The sequence below is a fragment of the Halichoerus grypus genome, chromosome 15 (genome assembly GCF_964656455.1).
Source record: "Halichoerus grypus chromosome 15, mHalGry1.hap1.1, whole genome shotgun sequence".
Taxonomy (NCBI): Eukaryota; Metazoa; Chordata; class Mammalia; order Carnivora; family Phocidae; genus Halichoerus; species Halichoerus grypus.
In genome coordinates, this window is record NC_135726.1 from 13,909,974 (window position 1) to 13,928,817 (window position 18,844).

The 18,844-nt window shown below is 39.9% G+C and overlaps 1 protein-coding gene across 2 annotated transcripts in view; it reads left to right on the forward strand.

Annotated features, from left to right (window-relative positions):
• The first annotated feature begins 11,233 nt into the window (after positions 1-11,233).
• The window catches only part of IST1 (IST1 factor associated with ESCRT-III), a 33,604-nt gene continuing 25,993 nt past the window's right edge, over positions 11,234-18,844 (forward strand). Inside the window, exon 1 of one of the 2 annotated variants that reach the window (XM_036068636.2) lies at positions 11,234-11,374. The gene's annotated coding sequence lies outside the window, so the exon portion shown is untranslated. The remainder of the gene's footprint in view (positions 11,375-18,844) is intronic. The other variant, XM_036068634.2, reaches the window with a different exon arrangement.

An 18,844-nucleotide genomic window follows, 5' to 3' on the forward strand; every position in this document is an offset into this window, starting at 1 on the left:
AGTCTCTCCCCCAACCCAAACCCTCTTCCCTTGGTTCCCCCTACACTTGGAGGTTTCTTCGACCCCCAAGGCATTTAATGTGATCGAGACCTAGGGGCCATGGGCCTTTGTGGGAGGGGCCAAGTTCCGCTGTCAGACCTCAGAGGAGAAAAATCTTAAGATTTCTTTTAGGCGTTTAAGTCTCCAACATGATTCTTAACTAGTAAAATAACAGCTGTAGACCTAGGGGCAAAAGATACAGAGCAGAGTAACTTTAGCACTGTTGCCACTTAAGGGGCATTTGGGGCAATTGAAAGTGGTTAGCTCACTTCCTAATAAGACACTTCCTCCCCTTGTCATCATCCCTATTTCCTCACTACTTTTCTTTCCTTCCTCTTACTCCGTCTTGTAGAATGCCTAAGGCTGCCTCTGACATAGCTTACCTGAAGTAGGGAATGCGGTGAAAAGAAGATGGGATCTGGTAATAGAAGATCTAGCCTTGAGTCCCAGCCCTGCCACTGACCAGCCTGGTGACTTTGAGCAAATCCCTATTCTGAATCTCTGTTTCCTAAAATGTAAACTGGAGAATACTGTAATAATTCCCAACCTCTACTCTCATAGGGTTGTTGTAATCAGAGGATTAAGTAAGATGAAGATATGAAAGCATTACGCAAATAGTCCTTGTGATTCCTGGTCCCAGAAGGGAGAAGAGCTAATGAAGATGCTGACCCTTGTTTTTAAAGCAACAAGTCCTGGTATTTGCATAAAGTGTTCTTGCAAAATGTTCTTCCCATAAATCTCCAATGAGATGATATCAATGTCTGCGTCATTAATGTGAGAGAATGGCTGTACTGAAGGAACTTGGTCCCTCACAATTGTGTGGTAAATAGCTTCATTCATTCATTCATTCATTCATTGTGGCTGGGATATTTAGGTAGAAATTATTCTCTAATTTCAGGTAAGGAAACATTTTAATTTCATTTTAAATTTTAATTCCCAGATAGCCAGGAAGTGGGATATTCTCATCTAACCAGAAGTTTTTAGACAATTTCATATAAGAATGCAAGGTAGAATAAATTGCATTACTAGGTATTTACCCAAAGAATACAAAAATACTAATTTGAAGGGATACCTGCACCCCAATGTTTATAGCAGCATTATCTACAATAGCCAAATTATGGAAAGATCCCAAATGTCCATCAGCTGATAAATGGATAAAGAAGATGTAGTGTGGGGTGCCTGGGTGGCTCAGTTGGTTAAGCGTTCGACTCTCAATTTCAGCTCAGATCATGATCTCAGGATCATGGTATGAGCCCCATGTTGGGCTCTGTGCTCAGTGGGGAGTCTGCTTGAGATTCTCTCTCCCTCTCCCTCCGCCCCTCCCCCTGTTCATGCATACACACGCTCTCTCTCTCTCAAATAAATAATCTTAAAAAAAAAAGATGTAGTGTGTGTGTGTGTGTGTGTGTGTGTGTGATGGAATATTACTCAGCCATAAAAAAGTGAAATCTTGCCATCTACAATGACATGAATGGAGCTAGAGTATTATGCTAAGAGAAATAAGTCAGAGAAAGACAACTACCATATGATTTCACTCATGTGGAATTTAAGAAACAAAATAAATGAATATAGGAGGGAAACAAAAGAGGCAAACCAAAAAACAGACTTTTAACTATAGGGAGGGGGAAATGATGGGTTAAATAGGTGATGGGGATTAAGGAGTGTGGCACGTGTGATGAGCACCGGGTGTTGTATGTAAGTGTTGAATCACTAAATTCTACACCCGAAATTAATTTAACGCTGTATCTTAACTAACTGGAATTTAAATAAAAACTTGGGGAAAAAAAGAATGCAAGCTGGAATAAACATTGGCTTCCATACTTAACAGTAATTCTTGATGAGTTTAGACTGAGGGATGCAAATACAGCTTCATTATGTCACTTTAAAGTTGACATAGATGATATTTTCAACATGAAAATAGCAAGCAGGTAAAACATTAGGAGAAAGTCTCCAGTGAAATTTCTTGGTTTCATCATTAAGTTACTGTGTGAAGCTAGCTGGGCAGCTTGTTCTATCTCCTTGAGCTGCAAATAAAATAAAATCATAATAATGCCATTCTTATAACCTTCCTGTGTCTCTGAGGTGGTGTGACTCAGGGTTGTAATCAAATAAGGGAAAAATTACTAAATAAGGAATTAGTTTCTTTTTCCTCTGTTCTCACCTAAACTTGTGGATCTAGAATACTTTTTTATTAATCATGGATTTTCTTCAGCTTCATTTTTTATTTCTACTTTCCCAATCAACTCAGAGTTGTGCTATTATTTTGCCACTTCAACTCTATAAACTTTTCCTTGAAATATCTTCCTAATCAGTTTTATATTTACTGGCTTCTACAATGACCTCATTAGGGCTTCATATTACAACAATATTGGTAAGATAATTTAAAGAACTTCATTTAAAAATTTATTAAGATATAATTCACAATCCATGAAATTCACACTTTTTTTTTTGTAAAGATTTTATTTTTAAGTAATCTCCACACCCAACACAGGGTTTGAACTTACAACCCCAAGATCAATAGTCTCCTCTACCTACTGAGCCAGCCAGGTGCCCCTGAAATTCATACGTTTAGAGTATGTAATTCAGTGGTTTTTAGTATATTCACAAGGTCATGCAACATCACCATTATCTAATTCCAAAACATTTTCATTGCCCCAAATAGAAACCTTATACTCATTAGCAGTCATTCCTCACTCTTCCTCCCCCCAGCCCTTGGCAATCACTCATCTACTTTCTGTCTCTGCAGATTTGCCTATTCTGGACATTTCACATAAATGGAATCATACAGTATGGGGCCTTTTGTTTCTGTTCCTTTCACTTGGCATAATGTTTTCAAGGTTCATCCATGTTGTAGTATGTGTCAGTACTTCATTCCTTTTTTTTTTTTAGATTTTTTTTATTTTTTAAGTAAACACTACCTCCAATGTGGGGCTCTAACTCATGACCCTGAGATCATGAGTCACATGCTCTATGAACTGAGCTGCCCCAGTACTTCATTCTTTTTATGGCCAAATAATATTCCAGTATATGGATATATTACATATTACTTCCATTTGTCAGTTGATGGATATTTGTGTTGTTTCCACTTTTGGGCTCTTCTGAATACTGTTGCTGTGAACATTTGTGTATAATTTTTGGGTGAACATATTTTTTCAATTTTCTTAGGTATGTACCTAGGAGTGAAATTACTGGGTCACATGGTAACTCTAACTTTCTGAGGAACAGCCAGCCTGTTTCCCAAAGTGCCTGCATCCATTTATATTCCTACCAGCAATGTAGGAGGGTTCCAATTTATCCACATTCTAGACTATACTTGTTAGTTTTTCTTTTTTACTATAGCCCTATTGTAGTGGGTGTGAAGGGACAGCTTACTGTGGGTTTGACTTACATTTCCCTGATGACTAAGGATGTTGAACACCTTCTCATGTGCTTATTATTGACCATTTGAAGAATGCCTTATACAACTTCTTTGCCCATTTTTAAATTGGGTTATTTGGCTTTTCAGTGTTGTTTTGTAAGAGTTGTTTTTTTTTTTTTTTTTTTTTTTTTTTTAAAGATTTTATTTATTTATTTGACAGAGAGAGACACAGTGAGAGAGGGGAACACAAGCAGGGGGAGTGGGAGAGGGAGAAGCAGGCTTCCCGCCGAGCAGGGAGCCCGATGCGGGGCTCGATCCCAGGACCCTGGGATCACGACCTGAGCCGAAGGCAGACGCTTAACGACTGAGCCACCCAGGCGCCCAAGAGTTGTTGTTTTTTAATATTCTGGATACTAGACCCTTATAGGATATGTGACTTCCAAAAATGTTCTGCCACTATGTCAGCTGTCTTTTTACTTTCTTGGTAGTGTCCTTGAAAGCACCAAAGATTTTTATGTATGAAGTCCAACCTGTATATTTTTTCTTTGGCTGCTTGTGATTTAGGTGTCATATCTATGAAGCCACCTCGTAGTCTACAGTCATGAAGATTTACATCCATGTTTTCTTCTAAGAGTTTTATAGTTTTGGCTCTTACATTTAATTTTTTGATCCATTTTGAGTTAATTTTTGCTTAAGTGTGAGACAGGGAGTTTCGACTTTATTCTTTTGCATGTGGATATCCAGTTTTTCTAGAATTATTTGTTGAAAAGTCTATTCTTTACCCATTGACTTGTTTTATTATCCTTGTTGAGTATCAATTGACCGTAAATGTATGGGTTTATTTCTGGACTTTCAATTCTATACCATTGATCTATATGTCTATCCTCATGCCCGTGTCATACAGTCTGGATATAAATATCATATTTTAGGGAGATTGTTTTAACTTTTGAGTTTATATTTAGAATCTAGAGTTATATTTTCATCCCTTTGGAGTCATTTAAGGAAAAATTAAGTTTTCTAGGATGATTACAATGATGATAAATGTCATGAAAACAATTTGATTTGAGAACTTTCTTTTGATCTTGTATATGAACCTAAATCAGAATCATAACTGTGATTTAATGCATTTTTCTTTTCATTTGTTGATGAAATCAATACACATGAATTGGAGGTAAAACCAGGATGCAAATCATTATGGATAATGGAAAGTATATAATGGAAAGACTAGTCTCAAGATCTGGGTCAAGATCTGACCCTGGTGCTTGTACTTGTTGACCTTGGATTGATCACTACAGCTCTGGGCTTCACTTTTCTCCTATAAAAATGAACAATCACTTCTGATCCATAGTTGCTTCATAGGAATGTCGTGAGCCTCAAATTGAGATAATGTGCTTGTAAGTAACTTGCAAACTGAAAAATACCATAGAAATATTTAATATTTGTATGAAGCCCTAATTAATGATATTAATAAGTTCTCTGAAGAATCATTCCATAGGTGCTCTAAAAAATGCTCTTGATTTTTCTATAGGCCTATGAAAATATCCAGAGTGGTTCCTATTTTATATTTCTGAGACTTTCCCTTTTATTTTTTTGAAAATATTTTTTTTATTTATTTATTTGAGAGAGTAAGCATGAGTGGGGGAGGGGCAGAGGGAGAAGGACAAGCAAACTCCTCACTGAGGGTAGAGCCAAAGTCAGACGCTTAACCCACTGAGCCACCCGCGTGCCCCAAAACTTTCCTTTTTCTAAATGATAGTACTTAAAAGAAAAAAGACAAGGGGCACCTGGGTGGCTCAGTCAGTTGAGCGTCCAACTCTTGATTTCAGCTCAGGTCATGATCTCAGGGTTGTGAGATCCAGTCTGAGTTAGCTCTGCTCAGCAGAGAGTCTGCTTGGAATTCTCTCCCTCTGCTCCTCCCCCCACTCACTCTCTCTCTCAAATAAATAAATCTTAAAAAAAAAAAAGGAAAAAAGACAAATTACTCTCTGCCCATCATCTTTCCCTTCTCTCTTATAAAACGTGTAGTACTTTCTTCTATTGCAGCGGTCAGCAAAACTTTTCTGTAAAGGGCCAGTTAATAAATATTTTATTTGTGGGCACATAAGGATTCTGTCACAGGGCGCCTCGGTGGCTCAGTTGGTTAAGCGACTGCCTTCGGCTCAGGTCACGATCCCAGAGTCCTGGGATCGAGTCCCGCATCGGGCTCCCAGCTCGGCAGGGAGCCTGCTTCTCCCTCTGACCCTCTCCGCTCTCATGCTGTTTCTCTCTCTCTCAAATAAATAAATAAAATCTTAAAAAAAAAAAAAGGATTCTGTCACATATTCTTCTTTCCTTTTGTTTTTTGTTTTTTACAATCCATCAGTACTGCACAAACCATTCTTAGCTGGGGAGAGTGTACAAAACCAGCCCTGACTGATCTTGGCCTGCAGGCCTGTTATGGACCCTTATTCCACTGCGTTCAAGTACTATATCAGGTTTTTGTTATGGCCACTAGTTATAATCATTTACACAAAAAAGAGTTACTGGTTAGTTAACCAAAGAAATGCTATGTGTTAATTTTTATCCTAAGAGCAAAACAGAATTTTCAAGCAAAATAATGTGAGTCAGTTTGATTTTTTCAATTATGTTTTGCTTCGGAATGAAACTGGTCTGTTCAGCCAGGGACAGAGGTACTGGCTGGATAACTGACTGGTGTGGCATGATTTACTCTGATGTACTATAGGATCTAAATAATTAGACAGGACAGAATACAGGCGATGAATGCTGAATTGAAGCAACTGCTGGGTAGGAAACAATTTTTCTAAATGAATCATGTTACTTTATTTTTTTTTTTAAAGATTTTATTTATTTATTTGACAGAGAGAGACATAGCGAGAGAGGGAACACGAGCAGGGGGAGTGGGAGAGGGAGAAGCAGGCTTCCCGCCGAGCAGGGAGCCTGATGTGGGGTTCGATCCCAGGACCTTGGGACCATGACCTGAGCCGAAGGCAGATGCTTAATGACTGGGCCACCCAGGCGCCCTGAATCATGTCACTTTTAGCAAGACATGGGCTCCATGACACTTTTCACTCATCTTTACTTTCATGGTTTGAATAAGGTTGCAATAATGTCAAGTTATCCAAACTTAACCAAATATACTGTGCTACTGAGGGCATGGGGAAATAGAAACTCTCATACATTGGTGGCAATATAAATTGATACTTCCTCTGTCAAGGGTGATCTGGCAATATTTATTAACATTAAAAATATACCTACCCCTCAACCCAGTTCTGCTTCTGGGAATTTACCTATTAAATACAATCCATGCAAGCTACTATCTAGTCATTGCAGCATTGTTTATAGAGACAAAATATTGGAAATAACCTAAATTCCCATCAGTAGAACAGTGCTGAAAAAATTACGGTACACATATATATTGGAGTATTATTCAGTCTCTTAAAAGAATGAGAATTGTTGACAACTACTGATATGGACATATATCTTAATGTATGTTATAGTACAGGTTACAGTGTAGTGTGCCTAGTATACCACCACATGTGTAAAAAAAGGGCATGTATATACATGTATTATTACCATTTTACAGATGAGGAAACTGAGGCACGGAGAGATTAACTTGCTCAAAGGCACCAGAATCTGGTAACAATGGTTATTCTATTTCTAGAGTGAGGGATTAAAAGACTAGGGAGCAGAGGAAGGAGACTTAATGTTTACTGTACATCCTTTTCAGCTGTGTGTGTGTGGTTGGCCTATTTATGCCAACTGTATTTATGTGTTGGCCTATTTATGCATTACTGTAAGAAGTTTATTTTAAAAGTTTATCTGCACCATTAGGAAAATGGGCAAAAGACTATAATGAGCACACTATTTACAAGCTAGTCAATCTTACTAATGTTCAAAGATATGAAAATTAAAATAATTTCTTAGTTTCAACAAGATTACAAAGATTGACAATGTCCATAGTGGGGAGTATGAGGAAATGGGCACTCTCATACACTATCACTAGGAGAATGAAATAATAGAACCTTTTGGGAGAGAAGTCTGGTAATGGGTTGTACTAGTTTGGTAAGTCTGCTACAACAAAGTACCACAGACTGGGTTGCTTAAACAACAGAAATTTATTGTCTCACGATTCTGGACACTGGAAGTCCTAGATCAAAGTTATCAATAGAGTTAGTGCCTTCTAAGGGTTATAAGGAAGGATCGGTTCCAAGCCTCTCCCTAGCTTCTGTGGGTTTGCTGGCAATCTCTGGTGTTTCTTGCTTTGTAGACGCTTCACCTCCATCTCTGCGTTCATCTTCACTTGGTGTTCTCCCTGAGTGTGTGTGTGTCTCCAAATTTCACCTTTTTATGGGAATATAAGTCATATTGGATTAGGGCCCACTCTAAGGACCTCATTTGAATTTGACTACCTCTGTAAAGACCCAATCTCCAAATAAGGTCACATTCTGAGATCCTGGGAGTTAGCACTTCAACATTTGAATTTTGGGGGACACGTAACGTGGGAATCAAATTTTTAAATATGCATACCCTTTGACCTAGCAATGCCACTTATGGGAATCTGTCTTTAATAAATAGTCTGAAAAGAAAAATAGTCTGAACATGTGCACATACATACTTAGAAGGATATTCACTATAGCACATTACAGAACAATGATTGGAATCAACCTAAATATTAATAAGAGATTGGCTAAATAATGGTATATCTGTTTCCATGGTTAAAGATGGATCTATATATCTTGACAGAAAAGGATATGCAGAATGGGGTGCCTGGAAGTCTTGGTCAGTAGAGTGTGCAACTCTTGATCTCAGGATTTTAAGTTCGAGTCCCACCTGGGTGTAGAGATTACTTAAAAATAAAATCTTAAAAAAAACGATATGCAGAATATATTAAATATAAAAAGCAAGTTTGGGGGTGCCTGGGTGGCTCAGTCAGTTAGGTGCCTGACTCTTGATTTCAGCTCAGGTCATGATCTTGGGGTTGTGAGATCAAGCCCCACATGGCTCTCTCTAAAATGAATAAATAAATAAATAAATAAATAAAATCTTTAATTAAAAAATAAAAATAAAAAGCAAGTTTACTGAATAGTATGCATATTTTATCCTTTTTGTGTTAAATTTAAAATAAAAAATAAATACATAAATTTTTAATATTTTCCAAAAAATTAATAATGGCATGGGGTGTCTTTCATTAAACTTCCCACATGTACTCTCAAATTAGTAAAAACAAACATATTTTCACTTTTTTTATTTAAAGATTTTTATTTATTTATTTGACAGAGAGAGAGAGAGCGAGAGCAGGAACACAAGCAGGGGGAGTGGGAGAGGGAGAAGCAGGCCTCCCACAGAGCAGGGAGCCCGATGCGGGGCTGGATCCCAGGACCCTGGGATCGTGACCCAAGCCAAAGGCAGTCACTTAACCGACTGAGCCACCCAGGCGCCCCAACATATTTTTACTCTTGAAAAAAAGAGAAAGTATTAAATTCAATCCCCTTTATTTTGCTTTTAAACTAAATGCAGAACAGAATCAGAATATATTTATTGCTGGAACTGTGGCTTAATCTGGTAGTTTCAGGGAGAAAACTACTACTTCCTATGGAGATGTATAATAGCCTATTATAAACACACATTTTTTTTCCCCTGAACAATTTGAAAATAAGTTGCAGACACCATGCTCCTTTACTTTTACATAGTTCAACATGCATCTCCTAAGAATAAGGACACTCCCCTGCTCAACTACAATTACTACTGCTTATGAAAATTAACAATAATTTCATAGAATCTAATATTCGAAACACATTTGAACCCTAAGTTGTTTCCCCACATACCTTTTTTTCCAACCAGGATCCAATTAAGTTTCATGTATTTCATTTGGTTATTATGTCTCGTTAGTCTCTTTTAATTAGAGCCAGTTTTCTTGTAGAAGGTTCCACATTTTGCATTTAAATTATTAGTATGTATACTGTTTATTTAATCCCCTCCATGACATAGACTTAATTAAAAAAAATTTTTATGAACAGTTTTTTATTGTGGTAAAATATAACCTAAAAGTTAGCTTTTTAACCATTTTTAATTATATACTTCAGTGGCATTAAGTACATTCACATTGTCATGTAGCGATCACCATCATACATCTCCAGAACTTTTTTGTCTTCCCAAAATGAAACTCTGTACTTATTAAACAATCACTCTCCACTTTCTCGTCCCCCGGCCCCTGGTAGTCACTATTCTACTTTCTCCCTCTCTGAATTTGACCTCTCTAGGGACCTCATATAGAAAGAATAACACACTGTTACCTCCTTTTGCAGCTGGCTTGTTTCACATACTATAATAGCTTCAAGATCTGTCCATGTTGTAGATGATGTATCAGAATTTCCTTTCTTTTTAGGATGAATAATATTCCATTGTATGTATGTACCATCTTTTATTGTCATCAGACAATGGACAGTTGGGTTGTTTTCACCTTGTGACTTACTGACTATGAACATTTTAAGACATACCTAAAGGTAGAGAAAATTGTACAACAATAACATTCGATTAAACAATCATCAGGATTTTTGGATTTAACCCCAGTGCAAAGTATTCATTGTTTAAAAAATTTTTAAAGGACATTTTCTTACAAATTCTCAATGCCATTTTCATGTTTACCAAAATAACAACTCTTTGGTTAGTTGGTATCATGTAATACCTGGTACATAATCTAATTTCCCTGATTGTTTCAAAAAGTGTCTTTTATAGTTGGTTTGTTTGAACCATTAAACAAGATCCACACACATTACATTTGGTTGCTTTTTAGATTCGTGCAGTCCGCCCTCACTTCCATTTTTTAAGATGCCATTATCTTACTGCGTAACAGACTCAATTATATTTGCATGTATTTACAGGGGACTCCCCTCCCCCCATTTTAAAAGAACCAAACACTGTATTTTGAGGTTCTTGAACCGGTTTTTTACGGAAATATTTCAAGTGGTTATAAAAACACACTATTCCTAAATTCATATAAACCTCATACAGTAACGCGTAGCTCCATCCTTGTCATACGACCACATTACAATTTCGCAAACCGCAATTTTGGTCCCGGTAGATGCAGCTTCTACAGCAGGGGGCAGAATTACCTCTCCTAGAAGCCAAGAGCCGAGAAGCCCCTTCCCTCGGTAAACCGAGAGACTGGTTTTCAAGTGAAAAAGAAAACTAAAAGTTTCCTCTGAATAGAGATAAGGTAAATTCCCGGAGAACGTGGTGTTGAGGAAACATTAGTGACTTAAATAATACAGACTAGAGATTCGGGTTGAAAGAGCAATCAGATTTGGTTTAAAAGAGGGGCAGAGTTATTGGAGGACATCGATGGAGAGATGGTGGGCAACTAGGGGACTAGGGTGAAGGGTCGGAAAAACAGCCTCTAAAGAATTGAAACCTGCTCAGGCACTGCCGCAGGAGAAAAAAACCGACACCCGGGGGAAAGCCCCTAGGGTTACTGGAGTTGAGCGAAGGACGGGAGCAAATCACAGGGAGTAACTCCGAGGGTCTAACAGGTAGTACTGGAGCCGGTTTTTCGAGAGACTGGAGAAATCCGATAAAAGGTACTGAGCACAGAGCAGCAGGTGAACAAACCACTCCCGTCCACCTCTCCGCACCTAGGGCAAGACCGGCCCCAACCAGCCTGCGCCTCTACCAGGTAAAGATAACGCAGGTGGCGTGACGTGTAAGCGCGTCACCACCCATGCCTCCGCCGCGGGAAGTAGTTCCCATCGCGCCGGCTCCGAAGGGAGCTGGATGAGGGAGCCTCGAGCCGCTCAGGACGTGAGTTCCGGGAGCGACGAGCGCGCAGCCAATCTCTGGGAAGGAGGGAGTGGCTATCTTGGCCCCGCAGATCCCTCCGCCCGTGCTTGCTTGTGCTGAGGCTGAGGGAGCCGCCATTTTGGATGCTGAGCTTTAAGTGCCAAGTTCCTTTGATCCGTTTTCACGCCTGGATTCAGCCAGGTGAGTGTGGCAGTCTTAACGTCAAGGGTCTTTGTTTTTCTCCTCGCACTGCGCTCCGGATTTAGAAGTCCCTAGTCTGGGGTTCAGACGACCCTGAGGTGGCAAGTGAGGAGAAAGGAAAGGATCCTGGGTTTGGGGTCAGGCCGGTGGTCAGGCCGGAGGTCAGGCCGGAGGTCCGCGGTGTGGGAGGCCGCTTGAGGCCGGGGTTGGGGGCGTGGCAGGGCCGAGAGCCGCTTGGATACCGCTGGACCTGGCTACCTGAGGCGGCGAAACTTTCCTGTTGTCCTTCCTGCCTCGAGGACTCTCCCCCGAGGCGGAAACGCCGCGGCCTCGGCTCCGGCTCCTGTTGGTGACAGGGCTCGGCCTGCGGTATCGGTAACACCCCTGTGCGGTTTCCGCTGGTCCAGAGAGACTTCGGGAGGTCGGGGTCTGCATTGACCGCGAGAGTCTGATCGCCTCTACCTGGCGGGGCGGCCTCTTGAGGTGGTGCCCCGTTTGGCCGGAGGAAATTGCTTTTCTCTTTAGCTTAAGCGAGCAGCGGTCTTTTCCCCTTTCGCAGGTTCCCCCGTGTCTTATGGGAGACCTTGTGAAGAGCCTGAGGCCCGGTCCTTGCCTTTCTCCTCTTTGTGTTCTCAGCGCTCCTCTTCCGCGGTGCTGGAGCTGAGGACTTGAAACGGCAGCGTAAACTTTTGCCAGGATCGGGATCCACGGAGGGTCCGTTTACAATCAGGCAGTAGGAAAGACACAGCCGCTTTCATTCTCTGCAGTAGTAAAATTAAAAGCCGCTCATAAATAGCTCTTTTCGGGGATTGTAATTTTTTGTTTTGCGTTATGCTTTTAACTTCTTTTTTTTTTTTTAAAGATTTTATTTATTTGACAGAGACACAGCGAGAGAGGGAACACAAGCAGGGGGAGTGGGAGAGGGAGAAGGAGGCTCCCTGCTGAGCAGGGAGCCCAATGTGGGGCTCGATCCCAGGACCCTGGGACCATGACCTGAGCTGAAGGCAGACGCTTAACTGACTGAGCCACCCAGGCGCCCCTGCTTTTAATTTCTTACTAAAATTTCATACTGACTAAAGAGTATAATGAATTCCTTATCTCCCATCAACAGCGTTCAGTTCAGGGCCAGTTTTGTTTATTTCTCTCCTTGTGCATGTAGTTATTTTTTATTTTTATTTTTTATTTTTTTTATTTTATTTTTTATTTTTTATTTTTATTTTTATTTTTATTTATTTATTTTTTTTTTTAAAGATTTTTTATTTATTTGAGAGAGAGAGAATGAGAGAGAGAGAACACATGAGAGGGGATAGGGTCAGAGGACGAAGCAGACTCCCTGCCGAGCAGGGAGCCCGATGCGGGACTCGATCCAGGGACTCCAGGATCATGACCTGAGCCGAAGGCAGTCGCTTAACCAACTGAGCCACCCAGGCGCCCCATATTTTTTTTATTTTATTTTTTAAAAGATTTTATTTATTTATTTGACAGAGAGAGACACAGCGAGAGAGGGAACACAAGCAGGGGGAGTGGGAGAGGGAGAAGCAGGCTTCCCACCGAGCAGGGAGCCCGATGTGGGGCTCGGTCCCAGGACCCTGAGATCACGATCTGAGCCGAAGGCAGACGCTTAACGGCTGAGCCACCCAGGCGCCCCTCCTTGTGCGTGTATTTAACAAAATAGTAGTCGAGATACATGTGAGTGGGTGCGTATACACGTAGAAGCCTTTTGACTCCTTTACCTGCAATCCAGTAGTCCGTGGGAAATTTTGTTTTTACAGCTTTCTCAGAATCACATCTTCTGGGAATAAAAGACTTGGTAATATCCTTTTCTTAGAAGATAAAAGAGTGTTTTGAAACTTGAATGTTAGCATTGCATTTTAAAGTCACCCAGTTTTCTAAATCCTCTCATTTTTAAAGTACTGTTATGGTTTTGTCCAAATGATTTGTTTTTACTCTCTGTGCCTTTGGTCTTTTAAGTGATCAGGAGCCTCCAGAATCCCCAACTTTAGTCTACTTAAGTTCTCATTCCTTTAAAATTAGAATCAAGTCCCAGCTGTATGTAGTTTATTCTGATTTAAAAGATAAAACTAGAAAATAGGGTGTAGTCTAATGAAATAATTTCAAATGCAGGAAAAGTAGTATGCATATGAATACTACTTTCAGCATTATTTATATGACAGATGTCAGAAAGTTGGAGAAATAATTTAAAAATTACTATGGAATATTAGGCAGCCATTAAAATAAAGCTAAAGACTGTAACAACAGATACTATGTCATGTGATAAAAGGACTCAGTGTCAGAGTCCATGATTACAGCTCTGTAAAAATATGAGGAAAACTTCGTGGTAAACGTATACCCAGTGACTTTTCTGTAATTTTTTATATTAATTTTATTGAAACAAGACAAAAATACTTTCATAATGTGTACACATTTCAGTAGTTATAGCTTCTTCCAGGATATCTGATGGTCTCTGCTTTCTGTAGTCTGTATTTGTGAGTTTACACATGATGCTACTGGTCTTGTGGCCCTTCATTTTATTAACTTTTTAATCTTGGATTAATTTAGCCAGTGAAGATTTGATAACGGTTAGCAGTGTGAAAATACAGGATAGTTGGCTTTCTGTAAATCAGAGGTTTTAAGGATTGGACTATATTAATTTGGAAATGCTCTCTAGCTTGTTTGTACTCTTATATAAGTCACCTCTTCATAGCTTCATTACAGTGGTCATACCTAAATCTGTTCATATCATTTATTTTATAAGGAAGAAGTATTCAAGATAAGTAAAATAATACATTTCAAATACAAAAGTTTTTCTTGATACTGCATAATATCATCCTCGTCACTATTGACTTCGCTGCCTCCCTTCCCCACTTGGCACTTTTGGAGCTACATACTCTAAAGCTTGTCTCTTAGGGCTTCGGGATCTTTTTTTGCTTTCTTTCCTTTTTCTTTTTAATTAAAGATTTTATTTATTTGAGAGAGAGAGGGAGAGCACAGAGGAAAGAGAGGGAGAAGCAGACTCCCTGCTGAGCAGAGAGCTGAGATCACAACCTAAGCCGAAGGCAGACACTTAACTGACTGAGCCAACCAGGTGCCCCCTCCTTTTTTTTTCTTTTTTTTCCTATTTTTAACTATAAGTAGAGCTTTCAGGATTACTTCTGCTGGACAGCTTCATAATTTTGGGCAGCAGGTGTGAGCTGCAGCAGTCTCACCTTTCTCCCCCAAATAATATGAGGAATGACTCAATCCATGGTTTTACACCTTCCCTTATTCAGAATAAGGAGATCCTTCTTTGAAAGGCTCCTAAAAAAAGAAGGAAAAGACTGCTGGAACTGAATGATAAAAGAAGGACTAGATGGATTTGTTGTTCCAAAGTTAAGGATTGGGATGAAATGAGTTGGGAAGAGCCAAGAAGGGCACGTGGTGGTATGCCAATAAAAATAGATCAGTACAGGCATAACCTGGAGATACTGTCGGTTTGGTTCCAGACCACCACAATAAAGTGAGTCAAATGACTCTTTACTTTTTTTTTTTTTTTTTAAAGATTTTGCTTATTTGAGAGAGAGAGAAAGAGCACAAGCAGAGGGAGCCACAGAGGGAGATGGAGGAGCAGGCTCCCCTCAGAGCAGGGAGCCTGATGCACGCTCGATCCCAGGACTCTGGGATCATGACCTGAGCCCAAGGCAGACGCTTAACCCACAGCCACCCAGGCGCCCCTGAAATTTTTTGTTTTCAAAGTGCATATAATAATTAATGTTTATACTACATTTTAGTCTGTTAGTGTGCAGTAGCATTATATCTGACAAAACAACGTGCATATCTTAATTTAAAAATATTGCTAAAAAAAGACTAACCATCATCTGAACTTTCAGCAGGTTGTAACCTTTTTGCTGGTCGAGGGTCTTCCCTCCATGTTGGTGGAGTGATCTGGGTGAAGCTGAAGCTGTGGCAATTTCTTAAAATGAGAAAATAGTGGAGTTTTTGCATCAGTTGACTTCTTTCATGAGTAGTTTCTCAGTATATGATATTGTTTGATAACATTTTATGCACCATAGAACTTTCTTTAAAAATTTGAGTCAATCCTCTCAAACCCTTTTGCTGCTTTATCAGCTAAGTTTATGTAATATTCTAAATTCTTTGTTGTCATTTCACCAATCTTCACAGCATCTTCACCAGGAGTAGAATTCATCTCAAGAAACCACTTTCTTTGCTCATTCATTCATAAGAAACAGCTTCTCATCAAGGTTTTATCATGCAATTCAATCACATCTTCAGGCTCCACTTCTAAATTTAGTTATTTTACTATTTATATATTTATAGTTACTTCCTTCACTGAAGTCTTGAACCCCTCAGAGTCATTCATGAAGATTGGAATTAACTTTTTCCAAACTCCTGTTATTGTTGGTATTTTGCCCTCTTGACATGAATCAGATGTTCTTAATGGCATCTAGAATGGTGAATCCTTTCCAGAAGGTTTTCAGTTGACTTTGCCCTAATCCATCAGAGGAATCACTATCTATGGCATCTCTGACTATGTAAGATATATTTCTTTTTATTTATTTATTTATTTGACAGAGAGAGACAGCGAGAGAGGAAGCACAAGCAGGGGGAGTGGGAAAGGGAGAAGCAGGCTTTCCTGCTGAGCAGGGAGCCGGATGCTGGGCTTGATCCCAGGACCCTGGGATCATGACCCGAGCCGAAGGGAGACGCTTAACGACTGAGCCACCCAGGCGCCCCATAAGATATATTTCTTAATAAGACTTGAAGGTTGAAATTACTCCTTGATCCATGGGTTGCAGAATGGATGTTTTGTTAGCGGGCGCCCCAAATGGCTTCTTTCTTTAAACCTCATAAATCAGGGGCGCCTGGGTGGCTCAGTCGTTAAACGTCTGCCTTCGGCTCAGGTCAGGATCCCAGGGTGCTGGGATCGAGTCCCACATTGGGCTCCCTCCTTGGCGGGAAGCCTGCTCTCCCTTTCCCACTCCTGCTGCTTGTGTTCCTGCTCTCGCTATCTCTGTCTCTGTCAAATAAATAAATAAAATCTTTAAAAAAAAATGTTAATCTCATACCTCTCCATCAGAGCTCTTGGGTGACCAGGTGTGGTGTCAATGAACAGTAAAAGGAATCTTTTTTTTTCTGAGTAGTAGGTCTCAGTGGTGAGCTTAAAATATTCAATAAACCATATTCTAAACAGATGTGCTGTCATTCAGGCTTTGTTTCATTTATAGAGCACAGGCAGAATAGATTTAGCATAATTCTTAAGGGCTCTAGGATTTTAGAATGGTAAATGAGCATTGGCTTCAACTTAAAGTCACAGGCTGCATTAGCCCCTAACAAGAGAGTTAGCCTGTCCTTGGAAACTTTGAATCCAGGCATTGACTTCTATCCAGCTATGGAAGTCCTGGGTGGCATCTCCTTTCAGTGTAAGGCTGTTTCATCTACATTTAAAATCTGTTGTTTAGGGGGTGCCTGGGTGGCTTAGTCGGTTAAGCATCCGACTCTTGATCTCAGCTCAGATCTTGATGTCATGTGAGTTCAAGCCCCACGTTGGGCTCTGTGTTGAGCATGGAGCCCTTAAAAAAAAAAATCTGTTGTCTGGTATAGCCGCCTTTATTAATTATCTTAGCTATACCTTCTGGATAATTTGCTACAGCTTCTGCATCAATACTTGCTTTACCTTGCACTTGTATGCTATGGAAAATGGCTTCTTTTTTTTTTTTTTAAGATTTTATTTACTTATTTGACAGAGAGACAGCGAGAGAGGGAACACAAGCAGGGGAAGTGGGAGAGGGAGAAGCAGGCTTCCCGCTGAGCAGGGAGCCCGATGTGGGGCTCGATCCCAGGACCCTGGGACCATGACCTGAGCCAAAGGCAGTTGCCCAACGACTGAGCCACCCAGGCGCCCCAAATGGCTTCTTTCTTTAAACCTCATAAATCAGGGGCGCCTGGGTGGCTCAGATGGTTAAACGTCTGCCTTCGGCTCAGGTCATGATCCCAGGGTCCTGGGATCGAGTCCCGCATCGGGCTCCCTGCTGGGCAGGGAGCCTGCTTCTCCCTCTGCCTCTGCCTCTCTCTCTCTCTCTGACTCTCATGAATAAATAAATAAAACATTGAAAAAAAAAAACAAACCTCATAAATCAACCTCTGCTAGCTTCAAGCTTTTCTTTTGCAGCTTCCTCTCCTCTCTCAATTTGTAGAATCGAAGAGTGTTAGGACCTTGATCTGGATTAGGTTTTGTCTTAGGGAATTTTGTGGCTGGTTTGATCTTTTATCCAGACCACTAAAATGTTCTCCATATCAGCAATAAGGCTGTTTCACTTTCTTACCATTTGTTCACTGGGGGAGCCCTTTTCATTTCCTTCAAAAACTTTTCCCTTGCATTCACAACTTGGCTAACTGATGCGAGAAGCCTAGCTTTTGGCCTCTCTCAGCTTTTGACAAGTTTTCCTTACTGAGGTTAATCATTTGTAGCTTTTGATATACAGTGAGAGACGTGTGACTCTTCTTTTCCTTGAATACTTCGAGGCCATTGTAGGGTTATTGATTGGCCTAATTTCAGTATTGTTTCTTAGGGAATAGGGATGCCCAAGCAGAGGGAGAGAGATGAAGGGAATGGCTGGTTGGTGGAGCAATCAGAACGTACACATTTCTCAACAAAGTTCATTGTCTTACATTGGAGTCATTGGTGGCACCCTAGTTAAAATTGTACAATAGTAACATCAAAGGTCACTGATCACAGATCACCATAACATATATAATAATAATGAAGAAGTTTGAAATATTGTGAGAATCAGCAAAATATGACAGACGTGGAGTGAGCAAATGCTTTTGGAAATACGGTGCTGATAGACTTGCTTTGCAGGGTTGCAAACCTTCACGTAAAAACAAAACAAAACAGTATCTGAGAAGTGCAATAAAAAGAGGTATGCATATATATAAACTAGAGAGAATACTGTAAGAACTAGTTTTGTAATCACTAGTTCATAATCATTTCATAGGGTTTTTGTTATAGTTGTTTACATGTCTTACTTTTTTTTTTTTTTATGTCATTCTCATTAGATTGTGAACTCTTTGAAGCTTTAGGGTGAGGTCTTACTTAAATGTCTGTGGTGGCTTAGCACAGTGCCTGATAGAAGAGCACTTAACAAGCATTTGGTGAGTGAGTGCATGACCGTAAACGTGTTGAGGCATAACATGTTGGAATAACCTCTGAATCATAAAAGGAATTTTAAATGAGTTACTGAACAATATTAGTATGTGGTATGTATATACATATTCATATATACCTACATTCATATATGTTTGTTTTATGTATATAGATGTTTGTGTATGTATAAAACAGTAACTTGGCCAGAATATTTTATTAACGTTCAGATTAATATCCTTAATCATGCCAGGTACAAAGGTTATGGTATTTAGCTTTGGAAACAGGTTCAAGTCCTGAAATGGTAATTAAGTTGATACTTTGTATTAGAC